General features: G+C 39.5%; 1 long non-coding RNA gene across 2 annotated transcripts in view; it reads right to left on the bottom strand.

Annotated features, from left to right (window-relative positions):
* LOC128248082 (uncharacterized) overlaps positions 1-22,500 on the bottom strand; it is a 62,490-nt gene that overhangs the window by 2,284 nt on the left and 37,706 nt on the right. The window contains exons 2-4 of one of the 2 annotated variants that reach the window (XR_016242148.1): positions 11,191-11,286; positions 10,155-10,325; positions 1-3,900 (exon numbers count right to left, since the gene is read on the bottom strand). The exon at positions 1-3,900 is cut by the window's left edge and continues 2,284 nt beyond it. This is a non-coding gene — a long non-coding RNA (uncharacterized LOC128248082). The remainder of the gene's footprint in view (positions 3,901-10,154; positions 10,326-11,190; positions 11,287-22,500) is intronic. The other variant, XR_016242147.1, reaches the window with a different exon arrangement.

Here is a 22,500-nt window from a genome sequence, read left to right as displayed (position 1 = left end):
TTATTTATTCTGCTGGATACGAAGGGAATTCCCGAGTGAATTGGAGAACACACTTGTTAATCCATTGCACTTGTGATTTCAAGAAACCGAACAGGATTGAGCCACTACCTTCATGTAGTGACTCAACCCCGTTGACATCTCATCGCCTCAACATCCTCAACTGAAAGATGTCTTCTGGATACAATAAAGAGGGTACTTTCCTTCTGTTTTAGTGTAGTTTGAGCATCTGGGTTAAAAAGACTATTGATAAAGGCAGGTCATTTATGAATAAAATAAAATACTATGATATAATTGACCTTATAAAGGGTTAAGGTTAGGGTTCTGTTTGGTAAGCAAGTCTGATAAAAAGAAATGAAAGAAAAATAAGAACGAAATAAAATAAAACAAACCTTTATAAATACAAAAATCCATTTCAAGGTAGCTGTGGCCACTTACATAATATGAACTTATGGTCTTGTTTACATTTATCAAATGACTCCGATTCGCTATTTAAATATATCATTTCATATTTTTCGTTTATATTTTGCATTCTTATTCTTCCTTATTTTCCTTTTTAAGGTTTCACTAAATAATCATAAACTCTCTTTAAAAGGTTCATTATGAAGAGGATTAACCTTTAGCTATTCATAATTTTTCCTCCATTAACCATGAATTATTTTATTTAAAAATAAAGACATTTTTTTCCCCGATAATACTCTGAGTCTACCAAACAGAAGCAAAGCAGACTTCTTGTTGCTTCCAAAATACGGATGGTGAGATGTCAACACGTGTCTGAAAATAACTATTCAACGAAGTTGTATTTCTTGAAACTAATAATAACAGGGAACAATAAAGGTAATACCCCCCCCCTACACACACACATACACACGGCTATGTTTGCTCTGTAACACAAGCCAGAACATTAGGTTGATCAAAGTCAAACCTGGCGGATGTAATCACAAAAGTACCTTCTATCAGTATGCGTGCACTGAAGGTAGTGTTGCTAACCCAAAGAAAGTTTTGGCGAAAGTACATATAATGTTTGATTTCTAGCATAAATAAGTGCACTTCGGAAGTTTTGAGACTTTTTTTTTTAGAAGAGGTAGGTATAACTGTCCTGGATTATTATAACTTTAGTATATCATTACTATGTATCTATTAAGCTGACTTGCCATTTTTTAAAATTCCCGATTCGTGGCGACGGCTGTATCAGCACTTTGAACATACTCTACTAAACACTGCTTGTCGCTGCTGACAAGTTTTCAGAATGCAGTCGGGTTGTTTGGAAACAAAATGCAGTCGGGTTGTTTGTGCAATAAAGCTTTGGGTAAAACTGAACAAAAATACTACAGAAACTTCTGAAATGCTCCAGACTACTTATGGATTAGCTTTCTCGCTGGTACAGCAGATTCAAGGATAGTAGAGAAGAGATGAGAGATGATGAAAGGTGTAGGAGTGAGAGGAACATCGGAACTAGTTGAGAAAATTCGCAATTTTCTGGACGAAGACCGTCGTATATTTATAAAGACAAGAAGTATACAGTTTGTGGTGGTTTTGAGAGAGTTTAGGAAGAGATTTCGTCGCAAAAAGTCAGAGCTCTTCCATTCGGATGAGTGGAACCTGCGCCAGGACAATGCATCAGTCCACAATTCCATCCTGGTAACGAACTACTTGACAGAGATGGCCATCAGAACTGCCCCTCATCCGCCCTACAGACCAGACCTCCTTGCTCCCTGTGATTTTTGATTGTCCCCCAAGCTGAAAGAGAACTTCATGGGAAATCATTTTAAAGATATTGAGAAAATAGAGGATGACAAGTGCCCTGGACACCTTCACTTGGAAGACTTCCACGGGTCCTTCAGAAAGTGGCTGGAGTGCGACAAGTGCATTGAAGTCAGACGATCCCACTTTGTAGGAGTTTGGAGTTTTGTACTTCTGTGAAATTAATAAATGTCACTCCTGAAAAAGTTTCAAAACTTCTGGAAAGCACCTGGTATATATATGGGCAAAGTTTAGAGAGCTCTTACCTCTGCTGGCGACAAAGGGACTCTCACTCAGAGTAAAAGGCAGACTGTATGACGCATGTGTACGAACAGCCATGCTACATGGCAGTGAAACATGGGCTGTAACTGCTGAGGACATACGTAAGCTCGCAAGGAACGAAGCCAGTATGCTCCGTTGGATGTGTAATGTCAATGTGAATACCCGTCAGAGTGTAAGTATCTTGAGAGAAAAGCTGAGCATTAGAAGCATCAGTTGTGGCGTGCAAGAGAGACGATTGCGCTGGTATGGACATGTGGTGAGAATGGAGGAGGATAGCTGCGTGAAAAAGTGCCACACCCTAACAGTTGAGGGAACCCGTGGAAGAGGTAGGCCCAGGAAGACCTGGGCTGAGGTGGTGAGGCAAGACCTTCGTACATTGCGCCTCACCGAGGCGATGACTACTGACCGAGACCTTTGGAGGTGTGCTGTGCGTGAGAAGACCCGGCAAGCCAAGTAAGATCGTTGCCAGTGCCCCTGGACTGGCTCTTGTGCGGGTGGCACATGAGATGCACCATTTTGAGCGTGGCCGTTGCCAGTACCGCCTGACTGGCTCCCGTAGGATTTTCGAGCGAAATCGTTGCCAGTGCCCCTGGACTGGCTTGTGCGGGTCGCACATAAAAGACACCATTTCGAGCGTGGCCGTTGCCAGTATCGCCTGACTGGCCTTCGTGCGGGTGACACGTAAAAGCACCCACTACACTCTCAGAGTGGTTGGCGTTAGGAAGGGCATCCAGCTGTAGAAACTCTGCCAAATTTAGATTGGAGCCTGGTGTTGCCATCCGGTTTCACCAGTCCTCAGTCAAATCGTCCAACCCATGCTAGCATGGAAAGCGGACGTTAAACGATGATGATGATGATTATATATATATATATATATATATATATATATATATTCTGACGTCAGGTAAAAAAGCTGAACAGCTTCCATCTCGGAAGCCTACGACGCATACTCGGCATCTCCTGGCAGGACAAGGGGACCTACACCGACGTCCTGACTGGTGCTGACCTCCCTTCCATGTACACCTTGCTGAGAGACCGTCGACTACGCAGGCTAGGCCACGTTCGCCGTATGGAGGACGGCCGAATCCCAAAAGGCATTCTCTACGGAGAACTCGCAGCTGAACAGAGGAACAAGGGTCGCCCGCAGCTGAGGTACAAAGACGTGTGCAGGAGGGACACGAAGACGGTCAACATCGACATCAACTCCTGGGAGGACCTGGCAGCGGACCGCACCAAGTGGAAGAGCACACTTCTCAAGCAGTTACGGATCAGTCTGGTCTTATTAATTTCTCAAGGATATGTAAACCATTCAGGGATATATAAACCAAAACAAGCTAATAAATCATGAAAAATGTCTGTAATAAATGTTTTTCTTTTGTTGGTCAGGAGAAACACAAGCCGTACACAAAGTCAAGTGTCAGTCGTTGTTTATTAGAAATTAATTTTGTTATTAATTACTTAATGTCAACAACTATTGAAAAGGTTGCAAGACGCAACGAAAATTTTAGAAAAATAAATAAGTAAATGTGTGGAAATTTTACCTGTGAGTGTGTCAAGTTCTAAGGTACCAAAAGAGAATGACTCTCCCCAGACACAACAGAATATACTGGAAAATAACCATAGCGAGGGACATCCCACAGTTGAATTAGAACAGTCACAAACAGTGAAAGAAGACATGCACCCAACACCAGAGCTGAAGACACCTCCGAAAGGGGGTGGCCCCGCCACGTCAAAACGGTAGAGGAGTAGGGGCCGAAACCGGACGTGGTTCCTCCTGATGATGTCTTGAGCTAACTGGATCCTATAAAGGAGCTGTTGTGGTAGCAGACCACGAAACATGGTTGAAATTCCTTCCTTGTTGGAATCATTGAAGTATGTCTGTAAGCAAAGGTCAATGAAAAGTCAAAGTTCGAGAAACATAGTAAAAAGTTACATTACAGCAGATCTTAATCTAAGTAAGGATTATGTTTTGACTCTGTATATAGACACGTGTGGACTTGCTCATAGTCACAGCAAAGCAGTAGAATGCTTCTCCTTAAAAATCAATCACAAAACTAATCCTGGCTGACAATTATTTTATTTCAATTCTAGATTAGGAAATCATTTATCAACATCACCGCAGCCAGACTAAATCAATGTTTTCCTCACCTTCTCTTCGCCGAAACGCAGCAAAGCTTCGAAGTTACTGTCAACTTTTTCCTAGTGTAACTGTGTATAAATATCTACATCTACATCTCTTTTACTTTTTTACTTGTTTCAGTCATTTGACTGCGGCCATGCTGGAGCACCGCCTTTAATCGAGCAAATCTTCCCCAGGACTTATTCTTTGTAAGCCTAATACTTATTCTATCGGTCTCTTTTGCCGAACCGCTAAGTTACGGGGATGTAAACACACCAGCATCGGTTGTTAAGTGATGTGGGGACAACATCGCTACCAAATCCACTCACAAGGCTTTGGTCGGCCCGGGGCTATAGTTGCTAAAAAACAGAAAAGGTAAAAAAAAAATGTAAGAAACCTAAATATGAAAGAACAATAAAAAAGATGGCCTTTAAGCCCATCAGAGTTATGTCCCTTATTTCTGGTTGTCAAGGCATGCGAGATAAACGCAGACGCACTTACACACACACACACACACGCACACACACACACACACACACACACACACACACTTATGTCCGTCCGTCCGTCCATCCATCCATGCTTGGATGATTACCATGCACAATGAGCGTTCATTATTTTCGACTAATAGAGTTCCAACGTGTAAAGGGCTGAGTATACCTAGCAAGCATGTGCTCTTGATGCATTTTCAAGGTGGAATCGACGTCACACCATGGAACAAGATCAAGCACTTAAATTGCTGTTACGATCCACGAGGTTCTTAATATGGATTGTATCTTCATTTTGCCCCGAAACAATGAAAAACTAAAATTAAGCTTTGTGGGTTTTAATGTCAGAGCTCAGGGTTGGAAAGAACGTATATATCGAGATCAGAGCCACTGAAAACAATTTAACATGTCTATTTTGGGATTCCGGGTGGTCCTTTCAAAATTTGAGAGGACTGTAAGATTTGTTATTTTTTTTTTTTTTTTTTTTTTTTTTTTAGAGAGAGAAAGACCCTATCACGTGCACCTCCCTGCTTTCTTGGGTTCCGGGAAAGTATTCTTGAATAATCTCACATTTTATTGGCACAGTATAAGACATAATTCAAACTACAAATGATTCCGTCTTATCACCGTTTTGTATTGCGTGACAGTAACATAAGAAATATAAATCATTGAAAGGAGGGGGGGGGCATAGACAACAGGGGAGGTAATTCTCGACTGGTTTAGAAGAAATGGGCGTAAGATTGCAAAGAATATTGTTTCGTCTATTGAAAATGTAATTTTCCAAAAACAGATTTATTAAATGCCAAGTTCTGCGTGGCTAATTTTACCATCACAAACCTGAGTATGTCTAATAATATAATCTCTCGGTTTCTGTATAAATATATAAAGCGATTGCAGCACAAGTGACTCATATTTGCCAATCAAAAATGTAGAAACACTTAAAACATTTGGTGCCAAAATTTCCATCGTAAAATTTTCAACTGCGACCTGGTCACAGAGACGTGATTCCAACAGGTTCATATCAAATTAGTTGACTGGCAAATACACTCCCGGAACACACACACACACACACACCGTAAATCCGCGAGTATAATCCGCACACATTTTCCCCAAAATTTAAATGTCAAAATTTCTGGTGCGTACTATATACGAGGTTAAAAATAAAAAATATTTTCTAAGCACAATTTTCTAAGAGATAAATATGTAAAGGTAATTTACTTAATATCTATTTTTCACTGACGTTATTACTGTTATTTCTTTATTTTCTGCAAACAAAGTGCACAAAAAAAGGCTACACGTTTGCACTATGTTATATATACAATAATAATAAAGGACGTTACCGTATATACGTTTACAAACCAAGGACGTTATATAGACCTCCTTGACTCAAGTTAGAGAAGGGGTGCGTATTATACACAAGGTTTTGGTTTTTCAGAGGTACAGCTCCCTAAAAATCCCCTGCGTATTATACTCAAGGGCGGACTATACTCGAGGATTTACGGTATATATATTTTTCTGTAGTTTCAGTTCAGAGCTGTGGCCATGCTGGGGCACCGCCATTTTGCTACACTGTTATTATTGAGAGCCTCCTCTAATATGTGGCATTTGGTGAAGAATGGAGGTTGGTGTAGCTACCGTCATTTGCACCTCTTACCGTGAGGTAGGTTCATCTGGTAGTCTCGACAGGAAGAGGTCCAGCCTTGATTTAAAAACGCCTACATCCACTTTGTGCAGGTTCCACTTTGTGCAGGTTCTACTTTGTGCAGGTTCCACTTTGTGCAGGTTCCACTTTGTGCAGGTTCCACTTTGTGCAGGTTCCACTTTGGGAGAGTATTAAAAAGTTGTGGGCCTCTGAAACTCACACTGTTGCAGTAACTGATCCTGAAGTGCGATGGAATTGCTGTGATCTTTGACACTGTGCAGTGTCGATTCGTTCTGGCATTGGTGTAGCTTTAAATGCCAAAATTTGGCACAATTCCTTCCGGGATCTTCCAGATGTATATTACCGCATACCTCTCCCGCTTAATATATATATATCTATATCTATATCTATCTATCTATCTATCTATCTATCTATCTATCTATCTATCTATCTATCTATATATATATATATATATATATATGAGAGTATTGTAGTTCGCTTGAAGCATTGTGTATTGTTTGTAAATAATAAAAAGTTTCCAATGGTACAACAATGTACTATAATACAAAAAGTGGATTATATACCTGCTGTAATTTAGTTATCCATAGTCCGATGTATATAAGCTATTATATTTCATATACACACCCACGAAGGTACCAGCCCGAAACATTACACTCCATTCTCATTACGACTCACTAATCTACTGAATTTTGAGACAATAGATGGAGCCACCATCTATTCGCTTTCATAAATGCTACACAAATCACACCTCAAACCACACCTTCCAGAAATCTAGTCCTAGTTATGCCTGAAAGTATAGATGGGATGGTCATATATGCGCTCCATTAAAGCTTTGAACCAAGGCTAATCAGAAATAATGAACTAACTATAGGGCGGCGAGGTGGCAGAATCGTTAGCACGCCGGGCGAAATGCTTAGCGGTATTTCGTCGGCTGTTACGTCCTGAGTTCAAATTCTGCCGAGGTCGACTTTGCCTTTCATCCTTTCAGGGTCGATAAATTAAGTACCGGTTGCGTACTGGGGTCGATGTAATCGACTTAATCTCTTTGTCTGTCCTTGTTTGTCTCCTCTATGTTTAGTCCCTTGTGGGCAATAAAGAAATAAGAAATAATGAACTGGACCGAACTCATGACGTCCACAAACAACAACAACAACACAACCACAGCAACAATAAGAACGACAACAGCAACAACTACTACTACTACTACTACTACTATAAATTTTCACTGAAAAGAAAGAAAAAATATTACATAAAATTTCAAACACTATCAGGAATTATCTCCCTTAGATTGGTTAAGGGAAATAACTCTTTATAAAGATTATATATTATATATAGTGATCTCCCTTGACACTAAAATATTTTCGATGACTTCAATTCACAAATATTCTTTCAGATGCATTTGACAGGAAATATTTTGAGAAGGGCATTAAACACACAACACACCCTTTGACGTATTTTGAGAGGAATTGTTTAGTTCACTTCTGGAAACGGGTGTTTTGTTCAACATCTTTAAACAACCATTATTCAGGGACCTTTTGAGCGGGATGGGCTACTCGACCTGAAGAAAATTCTAACTGGGCCCCACCTGCGAGGACATGCACTGTTTATCTTTTTATGAGATCACCATGTCGCGCATATATGGTTGTGATGCATGTGCCTGGTGTACCCTTATGAAACGGAAAGTCTTGATAGATATATTGGGCTTCGTATATTTGCACCCCAGTGTCACTGTGATGGCATGCGCTGCTCCCTCGCACAACAATAACAATAATAATAATAATAATAATAATAATAATAATAATAATAATAATGATGATGATGATGATGATGATGATGATGATGATGATGATGATGATGATGATAATAAGGCCTGAATTTAGGGGGAAGGGGATTTGTCAAGTACATGGACTCCAGTGTTTCCTGGTACTTAATCTATCGACCCCGAAAGGATGAAAGACAAAGTCGACCTCGACGGAATTTGAACTCAGAACGTAGCGACGGGCGAAATACCGCTAGGCATTTCGCCCGGCGTGCTAACCACTCTGCCAGCTCACCGCCTTAGTAGTAGTAATAATAATAATAATAATAATAATAATAATAACAACAACAACAAGCACAGAAAACGCTAAGCGTATGAAAACTCGTGCTAAAACAGCTGCCTTAGATATTCTTGCTGATAAATGGCAAGAAAAACCACTCAGTGACAAATACCCAAAGAGAGCGAATAATGTCGATGTTGACTAAGCCCTTATCCACCAATGGCTAATGGTTTCTGGCTTGAAATTAGAAACAGAGAGGTTTATCATAGCAGCCCAGGATCAATGCCTACCTACAAGGAATTACCAGGCCAACATATTAAAGAACGGCAGCTCCCCAATACGTCGTGTATGTCAACAACAAAATGAGACCATTGATCATGTCTCCATGTGCAGTCTGCTTGCGCCTACAGAGTATCTCAACTGGCATGATAGAGCAGCACAATATATTCACTGGGTAATTTACAAAAACCTGGACTTGCCCCATGATAAAAACTGGTGGGAACAAAATCCACACCCAGTGCTTGAAAAAAATCACATCTCACTCCTCTGGAATTTCACCATTCAAACTGACAGAAAGATAGATGCAAATAGGCCAGACATCATATTGAAATACTTCAGACAAAAATATTGCCTCTTCATTGATATGACTGTCCCAATCGATATAAATGTATTTGTCAAGACCTACCAAAAACTGAGCAAATATAAAGATCTTGAAATAGAAATTGGCAAAACGTGGAACCTCAAGACTAAAACAATACCTGTTGTCATAGGTGCCCTAGGAATGATAGCAAAAGGAGCTGATTGCTACCTAGCTCAGATACCAGGAAACCCCCCAAGTGGCAGAAATTGAAAAGATAGTGCTCATGGAAACTGCCCATATCCTACGCAAAATAATTTCTATGTAATTTCAAATTTTAAAACAAACACTTAATTTTCTTATGGTTTCTTAAACATTCTCTGGAACAACACTATGTACAAAACCAAATATATGGCACGCTAGGCATAACACCTACATGAACTTCTAACTTGTTATGTCTTGAGGTCTCTGGGTGAGGCTTGGAGTCAACTTGTACAAATACAAAGCAAAAGTCAACAATATAACAATAACAATAATAATAATGATAATAATAATAATAATAATGATGATGATGATGATGATGATGATGATGATGATGATGGTGATGATTGTAGGAGCACTTGGAATGATCAAAAAAGGAACTGAAAATTATTTAAGAATGATCCCTGGCTTATCATCCATGCAGGACATGCAAAAGGGTGTCTTAACTGGTCACTCGTATTGAGAAGAGAATTGTCGCCGTGAATTTTCTTTCCTTCTTTTCTTCTTTATTTTCTTTGTTTTCATTTATTATTTTTTGTTTTCTTCCTCCTTTTCTTTTTCTCACTGTCTTTCTGCCCCTACCTTTTTCCCTATCACATGACTTTGCAAATGAACAATCTGGTGTGTTTATTTTAATGGCCTACCAAAGTATACAGTGAGCTTCTTTGTTCTAGGTTTTGGGAAGACACTCGGCAAGAAATGGAGACAAAATTGAGAGAAGAAGAAGAAGAAGAAGAAGAAGAAGAAGAAGAAGAAGAAGATGAAGATGGTGGTGTGGTGATGATGAGAATAATGATGATGATGAGATCCTGAAATGGAGAGGCTGGTTGATGCCGTACAAATGTGCAGCAAAGATATAGGATAGAATTCGGGATCTCATTGTGCCGTGCTCATTTTGAAGCGAGGGAAAAGAGTAGATTGTAGGGGTTTCGAATTGCCAAATGGAGAGTGAATAGGAGACTCGGACGATGATGGGTATAAGTACCTTGTGATCCTGGAGCTGGACAATATCTTTCACAGAGAAATGAAAGACAAGGTCACCACTGCATATTTGAAGCGTCTCAAACTTCTCTTGAAGCCAAAACTCAACGCAAGGAACCTGTTGACTGCCATCAACATATGGGCTGTTACTGTAGTCCGCTATAGTGTACCCATTCTGAAATGGATACGATCGGAGATTGACAAACTCGATCGCACTACCCAAAAAACAATGACAACGAACGTACACAGTACTAAGGAGAACATACACAGGCTCTATATGAAGAGATGGAAAAATGGACGTGGCTTCATTAGCGTACAGGAATGCATCAACAGTGAAAGAAAAAACATGACAAAGTATTTGGCAAAGAAAAAACAAGACCTGTTACAGTATGCTGCTTATGCAGACGGATTTACCAACAATAGAGTTGAGAGTGATAATTAATTCTGATCACGAATAGCCAACGAGAGAGAAGAAACTCTTCTCCGTATGGAATTATATGGTCAATTCCACCGTGAAAGTAACAATTTAAAAGACCAGGAAGCATCATGGTGGTGGCTCAGCGAAGGTGAGCTTACAAAGAGGACTGAAAGTCTCATCATTGCTGCATAGGACAAGGCATTGACGATCAACTCAGTGAAAAAGAATATATACCACACAAGTGCAACGGACCTCTGCAGAATGTGTGGGAAGAGGATCGAAAGCGTGACTCACATTGTTAGTGCTTGCGAAAGTCTTGCGCAGAAAGAGTACAAGCGCAGACACGACGAAGTAGCCCAAAACCTTCACTGGCTACTATGCCGGAAGTATGGATACGAGGTAACGGGTGCTTGGTACCAAAATACATCGGGAAAGATAATGGACGAAAACGGAAAGGCAAAAATCCTCTGGGACTTTGACTTCCAGACAGACAAGATGTTAGAGCACCGAAGGCCAGATATAGTAACCTTTAGGAGTTATAACTAAGAGTGTCTAATAAGCGATGTGACAGTGTCAGGAGATTAATATATCGTGAAAGAAAGAGGTTGATAAATATGGAAACCTGAGAATTGAAATCACCAAGATGTGGCCGCTGCGAGAGTCAAGCATAAAGGTTGTTCTTGTTGTCATCGGAATATTGAGTTCAATATCACCCAATCTGAAAAAAAAACAAAAAACATCTGGACACTTTAGAAAAACCCTACAATCTAGGTGTATTGCAAAAATTGGCATTACTTGGAACTGCATGCATATTGCGTAAAGTACTGTCCGCCTGAAGGCCATGTTGTGACTTGACAGACAGTGCAAAACCCCGCCACAAAACCCCGGCACAAAACCCCTTCAATTTACAACATCATAATATTGTATACTGTGCGAAGTTTTCAAAAAAAAAAAAAAAAAAAAAAAAAAAAAATAATAATAATAATAATAATAATAATAATAATAATAATAATAATAATAATAATAATATAAAAAAAAAAAAAAAAACTATCCTAATTACCAGCTCCACTGAAACGGCAAACTCACAAAATTACAGACCGATCATTTGTCTCCCTACAATTTATAAAGCCTTTACTGCAATAATATCTTCAAAGGTCAGCCAGAGAATATCTTCTCTGTTTAAAGTCTTTAATATCTAAGGTCGAATTTCACGCTCTTCAGTGGCCTTGACAAATTTGAGCCTTTAACTGGCGTTCATGACTTTAGCCTCCGTGAGGTTAGCCTTTGCCCCTAGATGCACCTTGTCGTGTCCACCAGAAGATTTAATCGCGACCAGATTTAGGATATGAGCAAAGTATTCTTCGCACCTCCCAAAGATGCATTTCTCTGTACAAAGAAGAACCCAGCCGAGTTCTTAGTGGCAGGTGTGGATGAGAGCTTCATGTTACGAAGTCGGCGGCCTGTCTGCCAGAATACTTTATTGGTCAAATTGAAGTCCAATTCTTCAGGTTGTTGTGAAGTCCCAATAAGAATGCCAACAGGATGCTTGCGTTCGGGTAAGCGGTGCTAAGTCGAAGTCTTTCAAAGGCACAGATGTCTATTACTAAGTCCTCTTTTCATAATTTTATGAACTGGATTGACAAGAGGGAAAGCTTAAGTATTTTGGGGCCCCATTCACGAGTGATATGAGGTAAGAGGCTGAATAGCCAGGTCGAACATTCGATCCTCAAAAGACGTGAAGTCACCCAAAAATCCAAGGTCGCTATTTTCAGTTCAGTTTCGTACCTATCCTCGTCACGAATGTTGGACCCTGACCAAGAAAGTACAATCGCGAATAGAAGCGGCCGAAATGGAATTCCTCTGAAGGATTTTTGGAACAACGTTACACGACAGTTTACGTAGCTCGAAGATCAAGGGAGTCTTTCCAGGTGGAGACGCTACTTTTGTCCGTATCGAGGGACCGCTGCTCCGGTATGAGGGAACTATGCGATCTGGATGTCGCAGGAAAGAACCGTAAGATGGATTTTTCTAGTTGAGGCAACTGGCGGGAGATCGACGGGTAGACCAAGAACGAAATGGTTGGATAAGAGTTGGTCACGCCTGGGAATTCAGTGGGAAATGCTAATGACGATTGTTTCTGACAGGACCATTTGCGGGGTGGGGAGGTGCCTGAGGACCCTCTCAGGATTAGTGGGAGGTGAAGATGTATCGATTATTAATAATTACCACCACCACCACCACCTGTAAAGACAGACGAAATACCGCTAAGCATTTCGCCCGGCGTGCTAACGTTTCTAATTTCTTTATTGGCCACAAGGCCTAAACGTAGAGGGGACAAACAAGGACAGACAAAGGGATTAAGTCGATTACATTGACTCCAGTGCGTAACTGGTACTTATTTAATCGACCCCGAAAGGATGAAAGGCAAAGTCGACCTCGTTGGAATCTACATCTAAATATTGACATCAAACAAGAGACTTTTCCCGGTACAGTTATGATTTTAAGGAAAAGCTAAGGAGGCCATTCACTTTCAACCATTTCTAAAGCAATTCTCACCTCAGGAATTTCGCAAACTTTTGCTTTAAACACTTGATTATCGATAAATAATTCATAGTAATTCTACACAGTGCCATTTCCATCTGTCTGGTCTACAAATGGAGAATCATTTTATAGGGTGAAATTGCTTTAATTTTAATGATTTTCACCGTGGAAGGAGACTACAACACACACACACACACACACACACACACACACACACACACACACACACACACACACACACACACACACACACACACACACACACACACACACACACACACTCATATGTTAATATCAATGAAGTTCACATACAGAAACACATATACAAATGCACACCATAATACAGGCATATATATTATATATATATATATATATATATATATATAGGAGAGAATATACAAATAATGACAACAGACGAGGACAGGTGGTGTAAATAACAAAAGTATATATTAGTATGACGCTCGGGAATACATATACATATATATACACATACGTGCATATATATGTGTGTGTATGGCGAGTGTATATGTATATACATGCATACATGCATATATGTACGCATGTATAATGCATATTTATTTGCATATATGCATATACTTCCATAGATAATTATGATTGGTGCATCTTGTCTGATGATAAGCGTCTTACACGAGACAGCTGTGTCAAGGGATTAGACAGACAAAACAGCGCAGATGTCACTGCCTGTCTTTTCATAACTGGATATCCAGTGACAATTAAGAGTAACATGCTATATACTCTTTTACTCTTTTACTTGTTTCAGTCATTTGACTGTGGCCATGCTGGAGCACCGCCTTTAGTCGGGGGACAAACACAGACACACAAACATATACACACACATACATATACATACATACATGCATACATACATACATACACACACACACATATATATGTATATATATATATATATATATATATAGTTTTAGGGAAAATAATCAAGTTTCGAGAACTCATCGATGAAAATCCAGTGGGATTGAACCCGGAACCATGTGGTTGGTAAGCAAGCTATTTACCACACAGCCACTCCTACACCTACGCCTATATGAGTATGTTTATATGTACGTTTGTGTGTGTGTGTGTGTGTGGTCGAGTGGTTAAGGTACCACACTCGCTTTCGTAAGATTGCAGTTTCGGTTCCCAGGTCGGGCTGTGTGTTGTGTCCTTAAGCAAGGTACTTTATTTCATGTTGATCCAATCGATTCTTATGTTAATGCGTAACCCGGCGACTGACAGGTGATCCTTTCAGTGGGGAATGCTGTGAATTCGAGGACTGGAGACGCTAATGCCGAAGAGATTTATTACCTCCGCCTTAGCGAAGGCTGAGGTATTGTTTTCAGTCGTGTTTGTTTGTTCGTTTGTCCATGGACAAGATATCTCAAGAACTGCTGAATGGATTCGGATGAAATTTTCAGGGATGTTTTGCCTCGTGACTGGCATGAACTGATTAGATTTTGGGATCGATCCGGTACCGGATAAGGATTCTGGATCATTTTTCCTATTTGTTTTTTACTTAATTCTTGAGAGCGGTCGGGTTCATTTTTAGTATTATCGTTTGTAAGAGCAGTCGAGTTTATTTCAGATATTCTCATTTTAAAAATCATCTCCGGCTAATCGTTGAGAGGACGTTGGTGTTGCCTTGGCGGAGGTTTGCGCTCTCTGAGTGCTCTTGTTATATAAGTATTGAGTTATTTGTTTTTATATGAGTTTTCCATCTACTCAATATTTCGTCAGCCAAGATTGAAAAGCTACCGTCTGCCCAGACACCACTCTGGTATTCGCTTTCTATTTCTATAGTAAACAGCAAGCCTGAAGGTTGACGAGCGCTGCTTTTGTTTTTCCCTCTCGCCTCTGCCTGTCTGCTGTTGCTAAATGGCTATTGTTCATGTGCAGGGCTCAGCCATCTCTTCGACAGTTATTCTTTTATTCAAGGCAGCGAGCTGGCAGAAACGTTAGCACACCGGGGTCTGTCTTTACGTTCTGAGTTCAAATTTCACCGAGGTCGACTTTGCCTTTCATCCTTTCGGGGTCGATAAAATTAAGTACCAGTTGGGTACTGGGTTCTATCTAATCAACTGGCCTCCTCCCCAAAATTTCGAGCCTTGTGCCTAGAGTAGAAAAAAAAATGTTATTTTTTTTATTCCCGTTAAGTTTCTAGTAATTCTTCTCACGTGGAAGAAGCCGATTTAGTCGCCGATCACCTAACCATATTAAAAGTGGGTATCAGCTGCGAATTACCAGTAGAGTCACTCAGGAGAAACCAGGCATGATATCCATCCATCCATCCATCCATCCATCCATCTATCCATCGGCAGAAAACGTTGGCAGACAGCAAATGTAGGCTGTGCAAGATACATATATACACACATGCATACATACATATATGCAAACATACACACATCCATGCATACATACATGCATACATGCATGTATGCATACATGCATACATACATACATGCATGCATACATACATACATGCATACATACATACATACATGCATGCATACATACATCAATACATGCATACATACATGCATACATACATATATGCATACACACATACACGCATGCATGCATACATACCTCTAAACTTCCATATTCCGCTTGAAAATGTCTATATGAATGATACTACATTATCAGCAATGTGTTACCTTCCTGTGATACCCCACTAGAACCAGAATACGGGTGAAACGATCTACACAACTACCGGGTACAAATCCATCGAAGACGATAATCATTTCTGAGATAGAGAACAAAAGCCGTACAATGATGCCAACGGATTTCAATGTCTCGTCTAAAGTTACAGATAAAAGGAAACGTCTGGAGTAAACTAATGCTGAACTTACAGCTCTTAATATCTTGTCTGTGGATCCACATTTGTACTTATTATCTCATCTTCATGAGCTGTGGTAATAATAGATTGACACAATGATCTAGAACACAGCAAACTGACTCACATCTTATCGATTAAAAGTTTCAGAGAATGAAGATGTATTAAACATTCCAGTGAGTCACCATTTTGAGCATCCAGGAATGGATATCTGCTCATAATCACATGCGTATACAGCATGCAAACATTCGTGTACTAAAGGGAATTGTATACCCACTACATGAGTGAAAGTATATCCACACGTACACAGATACTCTCTCTCTCTCTCTCTCTCTCTCTCTCTCATACACACACACATACACACACACAACGCCTCTCACATATTTACAAATCTAGTGGAATTGTCTTGATTAAAGGAGGCTATGTCTCTCTATTAGTGACCGGTTTGAATCATGTCATATCTATCTATCTATCTATCTATCTATCTATCTATCTATCTATCTATGTGTCTGTCTGTCTGTCTATCTATCCATCCATTCATCCGTCCGTCCGCCCGTCCGTCCGTCTGTCTGTCTGTCTGTCTGTCCGTCCATCCATCCATCCATCCATCCATCCATCCGTCTGTCCATCCATCAATCCGTCCGTCCGTCCGTCCGTCCGTCCGTCTGTCTGTCTGTCTGTCTGTCTGTCTGTCTGTCTCAAATCTGTTATCTTCTACTTGATTCAGCTTTTTGACTGTGACCACGCTGGAGCATCGCCCTTGAATAATTTCAGTCGAACAAATCGACCCTACAACATCTGCTTCGTTCGTTTGAAAGGTTGGTATTGATTCTTTCGAATTCTTTTGTGAAACCACCAAGTCACGGGGACGTAAGCAATGATTTCTTGTCGTCTGGGGTTCAATGGGTTATGTTTGGATCGTCTTGTACTCAAGGCCCAAATTACAAATACGGTTACTGTTACAACACTAATCTCACTGCCTTATAATAGTCTCTAATTAATAAAAGATATATCAAAGTCTTTAAGGTCTGTACAAGTGACGAACAATATCAGTTGTGTCGCTTTTTTTAGCAGTGATTCTCCTAAAAGGTCATCAAATAATATGATGCTTTCCTATAAGGCGCCAACGTATTTTATAAACAACATAGAATGTCGACAGTAGGAAGGGACTATCACGGGGCAAATTAAAGATTCACATTATGCATTGTAATGTATGTAGAAAGTAGAACAGTAAAATTACGAAAGAATTTTTTTTTAAAGTTCAACATGTAACTGTATAAAGTCATTGTTGTCTAAATTCCCTTCAAGGAGCCTTGTTCCTCTCCTCTCTCCCTTTCGTTCTCTCACTTTCTCTCTCTTTCTTTCACTCACTCACGTTCACACACACAATCACACATTCCTCCCAAAACTTTTATTTCCTAAGATCAGCACGCTTGATATTATTGTCGAATTTCCCAAACAAAAACCGCTCTATTTTCGTACAATAAAACTTTCCTTCTTGGTACAATGCCATACATTTCAAAAGATTGAATCTACTCCAGTATTTTACAAGTATTTATTTTCTGCTTATGGGATTTGAAGTCAAAATGTAAAGGAGACATAACTAAAGACAAAATATTAATACTACAAGGCATTTAGTCAATTATTGTATTTTGCCTGCCGTTCGCTGCCGTAAGCTGGAATGATATTCAGTATTTGTTTAGAAGATTGACGACTATTCAAAATGGACGTTATTTATGACTGACTGAGCGGAAATTATTCAGTGTTAGAAGCCAAAGAAAGAAACAAGCAAAAGATACATAATTCACAGATGTAATTAAACAATAAAGGACAAACAAGCAGAACACTTTGGAAAGCCATGGAAAAAATTAGCAAGTTAACGTAAATGTCAACGTGGGATCAAGTGTAAAATATAGGAAGAAGTAATATAACCATTACAGAGGGGAAAATGGCTGAACCATCAATCGTTTGGTTCAACAATAGAAGACGCAAAGATGAACATGATAATAATAATAATAATAATAATAATAATAATAATAATAATAATAATAATAATAATAATAACGATGATAATAATAATAATAAACGGTTGATTTTGCGGCAGCAGACTAATTGTTTCAGAAGAATTTGATGAATTACAGCCGAAGGATTGAATCTCCCTTTACAACCAAGAAACTGGAAACGATGGAATAAATGGTGAAGCAAAATTGATTAAAAACTGATGCCGGACATTAACGGAACTGTTTTTATAATTGATTAGCGCCCCCCCCCCCACATCCTTCCCTTATTCTCTCATCCCTTACATTTTCCTCTTCTATCTCATCTTCTCCCTCTCTCTCTTCCCCTACGTAATTCCTTCTCTTACTTTTCCTCTTTCACTTTCACCCTCCTCCCACCACACAATTCCCTTTTCTTACTTGCTCCTTCTTTTTTATCTATCGTTTCATCCGTAATCCCTCTCTACTACCTCCTATACTCTCCTCCTCCTCCTCTTACTTCATTCAATCTCCTCACCCTCTCCCCCCTCTTTCACTCTCTCCATACTTTTGCTTTCTTGTATTCTTTTCCTCTTTCTCTCCTCCTCCTCCATCTCACTCAATAGATTATTTCTATTTTTCACGCCTTCCTGCAAGCGTATTGCCTCTGCTATATATATATATATATATATATATATATATATATATATATATATATATATATGTATGTATATATATCACTCAGACACAGTCATTCATGCACACACATGCATGTGTGTGTGTCTGTGTGTGAGAGGAAGACAGAGAACGAGAGCTTACATATATATATATATATATATATATATATATATATATATATATATATATATATATATATATATATATATATATATATATATATATATATGTATATATATATATATATATATGTATATATATATATATATATATATATATATATATATATATATATATATATATATATATATATATACGCGCGCGCGCGTTTCTGTGAGTATGTATGTTTATCACCTTTTCGCATGCCACCATATCTCCACAGTCCTCCCAGATAGAATCACCACCACCACCACCACCGCCGCCGCCGCCGCTGTTACAGCTTCTAGAGTCCGAGCATTTAATTAATCCAACAGTTTAGCTCATGTTTCATTTCCACTTCTTTATACACATACATACATACATGCACGCACACACTCACACACATACATATATATATATATATATATGCATACACCAACTCACTCTTAGCAATCTTGTAAGTGCTACGAGGTGCAACCGTTCTTCAGAACAAATGAAATGAAAGACACACCAACGCATACATACACACGCATGCACCCATACTTACCTGTATATACACACGTGTATATATATATATATATATATATATATATATATATGCGTGTGGAAACACATTAATATACACATAGCTGTATGCACGTATTTATACACGCATATCTTCTTACATAATGTTTCACATGCAAGCAAAAGGAAGTCAAAAGTTATCTGCTCTTTCGCGAAAACTTTAGATTGGCCGCACAACCTTCAGCGCTTGCGTGCTTTTTAACGCGAAGTACTTTTGTGGTTACGCGCCGAGGTTAGACCTTGATTGCTTCAGTTTTCTTTCATGTAATCTCTGGTCTGAAGGTTTATCAGGAGATCAAATTTATTGCAGGCTTTCAGTACAATACGTGGACAGCGCTCTACCACACAGAAGTGTGTATGAGTGACTTGAGAAGTTTAAAAATGACCGAACAAGCGTGAAGTACCTCTATCACTTTCATGAATATTCAACAAACTCAAGAGATGGTTTTGGCGAACCGACGAGTGATCCTCGATGAGGTGACATGTTCTCTGCAAATTAGTCATGGTCCTGCATACGAAATCATCCATGAGAAACTTCGTTTCCGTAAAGTCTTGCGAGAATGGTGCCAAGAGAGCTTACCGAAGCGCATAAGCGCAATCGTGTGGAGGTCTGTCAACGCTTACTCGATCGTTACACTGATTAAGGTAAAGCTTTTTTTTTTGAGAGAATAGTCACCGGAGATGAGACCTGAGTCCAACACTTTGTGCCAGATTCCAAAAGCAAAATATAGAATGGAAGCACCCGGAATCGCCAGGCGAAAAGACATGAAAGGCTCAACCTTCAGTGAAAAAAGTAATGCTGACCGTTTTGGGGGACGCAAAAAGGCCTGTACTGGAATATTACATGGAAAAGGGGTCTACAGTCACCAGTGTAAGCTAAAGTGGAATGCTGGTCATTAAACTGAAACCAGCAATTCGCACCGAATGCCGAGGTCAAAGCAAACCTTATCGTTGCAGGATAATGCACGCCCACATATTGCCGTTCACACCGTCGAACCCATTGAAAAATTGGGTTTCAAATGACTGGAATCCCGCGGTCCATGTCTCGCCCCTTTCGACTATTACCTCTCTGGACCGCTCGGACACCCTTTACGGGGTCGTCGATTTGCTACGGACGAAGTGCAGGGAGCGGTGCATAAATGGCTGCACAGTCAGTCGGAACACTTTTTTCTGCATTGAATAAGCAAAGAAGAAATGTATCGAAAAACAAGGAGACTATGTCGAAAAATGATGTAATGCTTTTAATAAAGTACAGAAACAAGAGTACGTATACTTTTTGACTTGCCTTCCTCTATTTATACACATCTACGTCCACACAAAGAGTTCACACATATTTATTCCAACACTTACATCTAGAGATATACAAACATTCTATTTCTTCGTTAGGGGGATATCAAGATACTTCGTTTTCTACCTACCTACCTACCTACCTACCTACCTACCTACCTACCTACCTATCTATCCACCTACCTACCTACCTACCTACCTACCTACCTACCTACCTACTATCTACCTACCTACCTACCTACCTACCTACCTACCTACCTACCTACCTATTTACCTACCTTGTTACCCTACCCATCCACTTACCTATCTGTCTCTTCTGGCATTTCTACTTCAGGCGTAAAAGATTTCAAAACTGATGTTTGATGTATTCTTTATCCGCTTCTGGTAAAGTCATTTGAATATTTGGATGTGTCGTCGATATGGCGTCCATGCTTCCAACGAAAGTAGCAGGTAAGTGATGGCACAAGCATCTTCGAATATAAACCTTGGTGGAAAGTTTCAAGTCTCCGTCTGACGATGATAAGTTTATCCAGTGTTTTCAATACAACCGAAGCCTTAATTTTCCAGTTGACCCTCAGAATCTAGGTTCTATCTCTGGAAACAGAGATCCTATAATTCGCAAATGAACCCACCACAAGTTTGGACTCTTGAACAAGTATATTTGCTTCCACAAACAGTTCACTTGCACCCGATACAAATATAACATTAATCTTCTTCTCGTTTAAGTCCAAGCGCACCAGAGAAGAGAATCACTATATATTTAAATATCTTTCTTCAAGTGCACTTCAAGGTCACAATTATCAGCGTAGAACCAAACGAGAAGAGAGCTTGAGTTGTAGATCTTTGTTTTAGCTTTAAAACAATTCAGATAAAACAGTTTACCTGTTGGACGATGGTGGACAAAGATGTTTAGATCACAATTTTGAAATCATGGCTGCAAAGTATATGGGAAATAACGTACAGGCATATTCTCCACCACCCTTGTATCACACAAGTCTAAATAGATTGGTTCCGACAGAGCACCACTGAAATGAAATAGTCTTTCATACCAGTGTGAAGGAGACAAATGAACTTAAATAGGTACTTCAGCTTTTCCTGGATTCTCCAGTGCATCTCTATTGACCGTGTCAAAGTCTTGAATGGGTGTTTCGAGCTGGAAACAAATACTCAGATTCTGTGAAACAGAAGTTCAGTGAAACTTTTCCAAATATTGTTGTTCCACATTGCGACACTGTGCGGGGTTTGATAAGAACATTTAGAAACACAGTCTCAGTGGAAGACACAGCAAGAAGCGGTAGGCCTACTTTTCTTTCAAACGAAACACTCTCCAATATTTCTGATACACTTTTGGAAAGCCCGTCAAAGTCCTTACGGAAATTGCCAGAGGAAACGGAAATCAGCCTAGGAATTACTCGCATGGCAGTAAAAAAGAAATTAAATTTTATGTATTGAAAATGAAGGACGACACTTTCAACACCTCTTATAAAGTTTTTTAAAGTCTCGTAAAGTCTAATATATTCTTTTGTAGTCTTATACCATCTTATAAATATTTATTTTGCAATAAAATACTTACTGCGGAGAGACTTTTTGAACACCCTGTATTAAACTGACCACAAATGGAAACCACACTCTTTTGTTGGTGAACGCAACACTTTAGACAGTTGGCAGCTTACGTTCACTTCAGTTGACAGACGACATGGGCGAAATTACAGAGGAAAGTTTCTCATTCATTGAGAAAAGATTTGTAGTTGTATTTATTGCAGTTGTTATTTTGTATAAGCGCGTGACTTAATGGCTAGCATGTTAGGCATATGATTACATAGTTGTGGTTTCAAATCCTGGATCCGGCAGAGCGTTTCGTTCTTGCGTAAAACACATTATTTTCACGTTGCTCCAGACA

This window comes from Octopus bimaculoides, chromosome 6 (genome assembly GCF_046866305.1).
Source record: "Octopus bimaculoides isolate indiv1 chromosome 6, ASM4686630v1, whole genome shotgun sequence".
Taxonomy (NCBI): Eukaryota; Metazoa; Mollusca; class Cephalopoda; order Octopoda; family Octopodidae; genus Octopus; species Octopus bimaculoides.
This window is presented reverse-complemented; position numbering and strand designations above follow the sequence as displayed.